Genomic DNA, 7,330 nt, shown 5'->3' with positions numbered 1-7,330 from the left:
GAATCAAAAACAGAAATAAAATAGAAGCACAGAAAGCACTGAGGATCAAAAACCAAGAGCGAGAGAGCTGCCAGCAACCTTGGGCCTCCACACCAGGAGGGGACCTAGGGCAGTCAGCCTCTGGGCAGGGCCCGGCCTTCCCTAAGCTCAGGCTCCTTGTCTAGGAAATGCAGGCCCCTGTCCCTGTAGATCTATTGTGGGGACGCACAGGCCAGCCAGCATGACGGGCAATCCCCACCCCACATGCAAGGAGACCCTGGGGTCTGTCTCCAGGGCAGTGAGGGAGAGAGCTCGAGCCATGTCCAGGCCTTGCAAAGGACACCAGGACACAGGACAGGGCAGGCCTGGGGCACACTGTGCCCTGGGTCGGTGGCAGGGAGACATGAACGGCTGCAGGCTGGGAAGGGGCGGGGAGCTTGGAGCTGGAAGAGCAGAGGCGAGGTCTTCAAGAGAACCAGGGTTCTGCTGCCCCTCTCCCTGCATTCATGGGGAAACGGCACAAGGGACACGGCCCAACCCCAGAGCAGAGCTTTCTCTGCTGGGTGGGAAGTCAGCACGGACCGTGTGAGATCACGCTGGTCTCCACTGCCACTCTGACGTCATCTGTGTTAAGTCTCCATAAACACAGCTCTTTCCAGTTCCTGGGACTTTCCTGAAAACGCCTTCAATGAAATAGATCTTTAAAACTCAGCTCCACGGGCAGCTGCCTGCCAAAGGCAGCAAACCAGACAAGCTTCCGTGGGAGGAAAGGCACACACGCGGCCAGCCTGGAGCTTTGTGCTGACATCCAGATGTGCCAGGGGCAGCGGGAGGCAGGGTGGGGGGACAGAGCTGGGGCCCCGGGGCCTACCTATCTTCTTGTTGCGCTCTTCCCCGCGGTTGTGTGCGATGACCGGTGAGTAGATGAAGGGACTCTTGGCCGACATGTTCTGACCCAGCAAGCTCTTCATTTTCTGTGGCAGGAGGCTGGCGGGGAGGTTCAACAGCTACACACACCTGTGACAAATGGCACAGACATCAGCGGCCACGCTGGCCTGGCCTCAGGGAAACAGGACGTGTGGGAGCAACAGTGGATCGGTCAGAGGAGATGAACCAAAGGAAGGGAAAGCACTCAAAGTCAGCAGCAGGGCAAGGCAGCCGAATGCCACACAGTGAGCCCAGGAAGTCCCAGGAACACCCCCTGCCCTGGGATGGGGGCACAGCCGCTTTCCCCTGGCCCCACAGACAAGGCCCAGGGTGAGTCCCCACTGCTACTGCAACCAGCAGGCTGGGCTGCCCTGGGCTCCAGGAGGTCAGAGGCCAACAGCACCTCTACTTTCCCGTCAGCACCACCCGACCCTTACCCTGCCTCCCCGGGGTAGGTTGGCTCACAGACACTCACAACCAACCCCACACTTCATCTGTGTGTTTTCACTGATGCATCACATCCACTGTCAGCTTGGGTGCCGTTAGTATGATCTCCACATAACCAGTTTTCAAACAAGAGATTAAGTGCACAACCCAAAATCCCATGGCTGGACATGGATGACAGCAAGAGATGCTGGGTCTGAAACCATGGCTTGGGTGGGGGTGGTTTCTCCTGGGAGATTGTCTTGGCAAGGTGGTGGATCAGCTCAGGAATATTGCTGTGTCTGGTACCCAGATGACAAGGAACCCTCTTTGGATGGGGGAGAACAGCTATGACATCAACACTGCCGGCATCACACCTGCATGACTCTCTACCCCTACCTCCCAGATATAAGGCCACGGGAGCAGTTCTGCCCACTGGGTAAGGGGTGGGAGCCATGCAGGTCCCTCCCAGAGGAAGCCCGGGCCTCCTGCTTTCTCCTTCCGCAACTGTAAGGTCAGACGCAGGGAAGGTGAAGCAGCCAGGATCATGGAGCAACCCCAGAGAGCTCAGGGGCCTGGAAAAGGGCCCGGCTGGCATCAGACTTAATCGCAGCAAAGCACTAAGACTGCAATGAGACTTCAAGGGAAATTTCTGCTACTGTGTAGCCCAACCTCTACTGGAGAATGAAGACTGCTGTACCAAACCCACAAAGCCACAGCCTTGCCGGGCTCCAGATGGCTTGTACAGTCCACTCCCCTACCCGCTACATACACTCACATACAGCATCCCCACTGCACCCAGCAAAAACACCCGACAACTTTCCATCCCCATCTTTGGAGAGTCTGGGTCACAGCTGTGATTTTCAGCCAGTGTCCATGGCATTCACAGGCAGGAGCTGCAGCTTACAAACCAGCATCCTGTAAACCATGGGTTACATCCAACATGCCCTGTCCACCTCCCTTCTCCTGTGGGCACCCTGTGTGGCGTTTATCAGGGAGGGTTAGAACCACGCATCTTTTGTCTGCTTCAATTCCGCTGGAAGCTTGCAGAGGGCAGCTGTGCCAGAGCCCTCTCTGTGTCCCCGCCGGGCGCCCAGTCCTGGACTTTGACTTTGAATAGAATCTCAAGCTTCCACATCTTTCAGAAGCTAAGCTCAAGGCTAAGCAGCTCGTTACTGACTACTGCAAATCCCAGCCCTGTGAACGTTCCGGAAATACCAGCTGCACCACCCGTGGACTCAGATGGACCCCTCTGAAGGCTGGGCTGAGCCTCAGGCCCATGCCTGGCCACCTAGGGGAACTGCCTGTGGCCAGTGCTCATCATCTGCCTGGGAGACATTCTCAGGTAGGAGAAAGATCATGACCACAGGGCAAGGAGTTGCCAGTGTCCAATCCCAGAGGCCACTGGCACTGCGTGGCCCTCGGCTCTTTCACTGGACAGGATGGAAAAGTGATAAGTCCCTGAAAAATAGTAAGATCCCCATGTACCTCAGCAGTCACTCCAAGACTAAGCTGGGTAACACATGTCAGGCACCTGTATAAGCACCTGACACGTAGTAGGTCAACAGAATCCCCTCCTCTGCCCCTTCTTAAAACAACATTTACTTATGCTCACACAGAGCAGAGTCCCTGGTGTAAAAATCACAGTACTGGACTGGAGTGAAGACACAGGTTTCAGATCCCTGCTGCTGACCCCTGGGCTAGGATACGGTTGCTCTGTACCTGAGGGTTAACTCGTGTATAAGACACTTCAGGTCTCTTGGGACACAAACATCTTCCTACTCCACACCACAGTCACCACCTAAAAATGAAATTGGCTGTGCTTCCAGGGAATCATCATCGTAAGCAGAGAAAAATCTAGATCCACCTAAAATGTTCTTAAAACATGGAAAAGGGATGGGCATTTGGCACAGCAGTTAAGATGCTACTTGGCACACTAGCAGCCCAGGTCAGAATGCCCGCTTAGTGTCTGGGACTCAGGAAGCTGCTAGTGTACATCCTGAGAGACAGCAGATGATGGCTCAGGTACTTGGGTCCCTGCCACCCATGTGGGAGCCCGGAGGGAATTCCTGGATCCTGGCTTTGGCCCGGCCCAGCCCTGGTGGGAGGAGGCAGATGAGTTAATAACAGCCAATAGACGGCCAGCACCATGGCTCAATAGGCTAATCCTCTGCCTTACGGCGCCAGCACACCGGGTTCTAGTCCCGGTCGGGGCGCCAGATTCTGTCCCAGTTGCCCCTCCTCCAGGCCAGCTCTCTGCTGTGGCCCGGGAGTGCAGTGGAGGATGGCCCAAGTGCTTGGGTCTTGCACCCCATGGGAGACCAGGAGAAGCACCTGGCTCCTGCCTTCGGATCAGCACGGTGCGCCGACCGCGGCAGCCATTGGAGGGTGAACCAATGGCAAGAAGGAAGACCTTTCTCTCTGTCTCTCTCTCACTGTCCACTCTGCCTGTCAAAAAAAAAAAAAAAAAAAAAAAAAAAACAGCCAATAGAAGGGGAAATCTCTTTAAGATGGCACAAAACGCTTCCGTCCCCCCAAAAGCTGCCTTTAGCAAGACAAAAGTGCCAATCCCACTCCTTTCCCATGAGAATAGCAAGGAAGTAGTGATTCCACCCTCTGAGTTTTCAGTTTACAGTGAAAACAGAAAGAAGGCCCTTTTTGTTTTATCACAAGCAGGCAAGACAGGACAAACAAGATTACAAACCCAGCCTTTTGATGCGTTTTGTCTCAGCCTCCTAACTGACTGTTAGCTATTATTCTGGTTGTTTTTTTTTTTTTTACCCCCAAAGTCGTACTTAAGAGACTGGACAGACAGTTTCTGGGGGCTGTGTCTCTTGGATAACCCTCCTGGCTGCAGTGGCAGCAGGTTTCTGACTTAAATAAAATAAAGCTCGCTTTGCTCACTGCTGTGTCCAGGTGGAAATGCTTCTTTCACGGGAGACAAAGAACTGAGGATGCCTTCCTTCACTGCTGTTTTACCCGGAATACTGGCTGTGGCAGCCATTTTGGAGAGTGAACCAGCAGATGGAAGATCTCTCTTTCTCCCCCTCTCTCTCATTCTTATTCTCACTCTCACTCTCACTCTTATTTTCTGTCTCCCTGCCTTTCACATAAAATGAAAATAAATTAAAAAAAATTTTTTTAAATATGTAAAAGCATTCCAAGGGCTCTTGATGCAACAGTCATGTTTGTTCTTGAGTGTTGATTATGTGTGAGGTCAGAGAATGAAAAACTCATTTACCTGTACACATGTGTGTACTTCTTGGTATGTATACTGTTTTTCAACAAAAATTTTTTCTTATAAATGTGAAACTGTACATATTATATTGTGTCTTTTTTATTTATTTATTTTTATTTGACAGGTAGAGTCATAGAGAGTGAGAAAGAGACAGAGAGAAAGGTCTTTCTTCTGTTGGTTCATTCCCCTAATGGCCGCGATGGCCGGCGCTAAGCCGATCTGAAGCCAGAAGCTGTGTGCTTCCTCCCATTCTCCCATGCGGGTGCAGGTACCCAAGCACTTGGGCCATCATCCACTGCCCTCCCGGGCCAAAGCAGAGAGCTGGACTGGAAGAGGAGAAAATGGGACTAGTATACAGTGCCCCAACCGGGACTAGAGCCTGGGGTGCCGGTGCCACAAGTGGAAGATTAGCCAAGTGAGTCACGGCGCCAGCCTTCAACAAAGTTGTTTAAAAGGGGGGGGGGGCAGCGCTGCAGCTCAATAGGCTAATCCTCCGCCTGTGGCGCCAGCACGCCGGGTTCTAGTCCCGGTTGGGGTGCTGGATTCTGTCCCGGTTGCTCCTCTTACTGTCCAGCTCTCTGCTATGACCCAGGGGTGCAGTGGAGTATGGCCCAAGTCCTTGGGCCCTGCACCTGCATGGGAGACCAGCAGAAGCACCTGGCTCCTGGCTTCAGATTAGCGTGGTGCGCCAGCCTCAGTGGTCATTGGGGGGTGATCCAACAGAAGGAAGACCTTTCTCTCTGTCTCTCTCTCTCATTGTCCACTCTACCTGTCAAAAAATAAAAAATAAAAATAAAAAAATAAAAAAATAAAAGGGGGGAGGGCTCTGAGGGCAAGATCAGCCAGAAAAGTACGCATGCTGAGTTGTCATAGCTTAAGTTTTTGCATCTATGTCATTTTATAAAATATGCCCCCCACCACTACCACAGAAAACTGTCCAAGGTTCCTGATCTAAAGGCAACATAATTTGTTTGGCCCAGATCACCACAGAACTCAATCACTCAGCCTGTGACACTGCCTATGGCGGAGTAGGATCCCTGGGGTAAGAAGTCCCAGAGAAGGAATGTTCTTCCAGATTCTATCTGGAAAGCCTGGCTCTGCTCAGCACACAGTGGCTAACTGGAATCAAGCAAAGCAATCGTGGGATGCTAGTTAGCAAACTGACAGAAAATCAAGTGGATAGGAGGGAAGAGACAGAACAAAGAGCACTCTTTTCTCTTCTCCCCTCTTACTTCTTCAGCCTGCCTTGGGGGAAGCGTGGAAGACAGCACCAGAGAGCAGGTAACAGAAGGGCGATAGCCGTGAGAGGCCAAACTTGTCCTGCAGGTGAAGCAGCAGGGATATTGAGTTACACACAGAGGGGAAGAAGGGGGGAAATGAGGGAGGGAGGGAGAGAGAGAGAGAGAGAGAGAGAGCGAGCGAGTGCGAGCGAGCTGGCGATGCCCCGTGAACTGCTTCTCTCCCCACGTGGCAGCAACGAACGGGCAGCGCAGGGCCAGGCAGAAGCGAGGAGGCAGAAGGCAGGAGCTCCATTGAGGACTCCCACGAGGCAAGGAGCTGGGGTCCAGAGAACCTGGGCCATCAGCGTCTGCGTCCCTGGTCACAGCCTGGAGAGGCGGGACTGGAAGCGGCCTTGGGGCTTGGGACGCTGGATGCAGCAGTGTGCAGGTGCGTCCTGGGTTGCCATGGTGACGGCCCGTGGGGAGTGCGCCTGCGCCTGGCACTGTGACCCGGAAGTGCACCTGCACGCAGCCTGGCGCCGACTGCCCCGTGGGGCTCCGCTGGGAGTCAGCGCCGCGGGTCCTCTCCGGCTCCAGAGCCTGCACAAGCCGTGAGGAGAGGAGCCGTCGTCGACGCGGCTGGCCGAGCCTGAGGGAGAGCCAGCGTCCCCAGGGTCAGGCCGGATCAGGAGAGGCTGCGCGTCCGAGGCTTCCGTGCCGTTTCCCAGGCGCGTTGCTCTTCTTTGGCCCCTTCTGGAAGCAACGGCCTTCGCGGACAACAACTGACCCGGCAGCTGACCGGACCCCCTTGGAGGTGAGTGACGCGCGGCTGTTGCGGTTACCCGCTGGGCGTCTTGGCTGGCCGCGTGCCTGTTGCTCTTGGGTCCCGAAGGCGCGGGTGGGGTCGCGGTCGTGCTGTGCGGACGGTCTGGAAGGGTCCCCAGGGTGCGAGCAGCTGGGCGAGAGCAGAGGTGGCTCGGTCTCCTCCCGGAACGGCCCCGCGTTCCCGTCTGTTTGCCTTTTGAGGGCCCAGCCGCCCTGCTCTAGACGTCAGAGACTGTTGATGGGAGGAAGGAGAGCGAAAGTGCGTGTCTGTTTCCTGGTCTAGGAGGCCAGTTTCGGGTTCCTCGCGTTGTTTGTGACGTTCGCGCTCTGTGGGCTTTTCACGAAAGAGCCTTGTAACGCCGAGTTGTACGTTCCGTTCCTGATGTGATGATTTGTGTTTTAGTATTGCAAACGTCATGGAAGTTTTTGTGAACTAGGTTTTCTGTGTCTATCGGGATAGTTTGTGGGCTTTCCCCATGTGTATTCTGTTCCGGGAATGATTGATTTTGTAGGGTAGCCACCCTTGCATTTCCGGAGTAACTGTCAGTTGCGCACAGTGTGCTAAGCTTTGGGTGTGCTTCTGGATGGCGTGTGGTGATATTTTGTTGAGGCATGTGACACTTTCGTGACGGATATGTGTGTGCCATTTTCCTTATGATGTGCTTGTGTTGGATGTTGGGATGAGGCTGGTCTGATGGAATGAAATGGACGGCTTTTC

General features: G+C 54.1%; 1 long non-coding RNA gene across 5 annotated transcripts in view; it reads left to right on the top strand.

Annotated features, from left to right (window-relative positions):
- The first annotated feature begins 6,270 nt into the window (after positions 1-6,270).
- Positions 6,271-7,330, top strand: part of LOC149120536 (uncharacterized) — a 111,637-nt gene continuing 110,577 nt past the window's right edge. For all 5 annotated transcript variants that reach the window (XR_016225918.1, XR_016225916.1, XR_016225917.1 and 2 more), the window contains exon 1: positions 6,271-6,601. This is a non-coding gene — a long non-coding RNA (uncharacterized LOC149120536). The remainder of the gene's footprint in view (positions 6,602-7,330) is intronic.

This window comes from Oryctolagus cuniculus, chromosome 19 (genome assembly GCF_051225735.1).
Source record: "Oryctolagus cuniculus isolate XC-2025 breed Fujian yellow rabbit chromosome 19, ASM5122573v1, whole genome shotgun sequence".
NCBI classification, from domain to species: domain Eukaryota; kingdom Metazoa; phylum Chordata; class Mammalia; order Lagomorpha; family Leporidae; genus Oryctolagus; species Oryctolagus cuniculus.
Note: the sequence above shows the minus strand (reverse complement) of the source record. Positions and strands in the feature narration are given on the sequence as shown.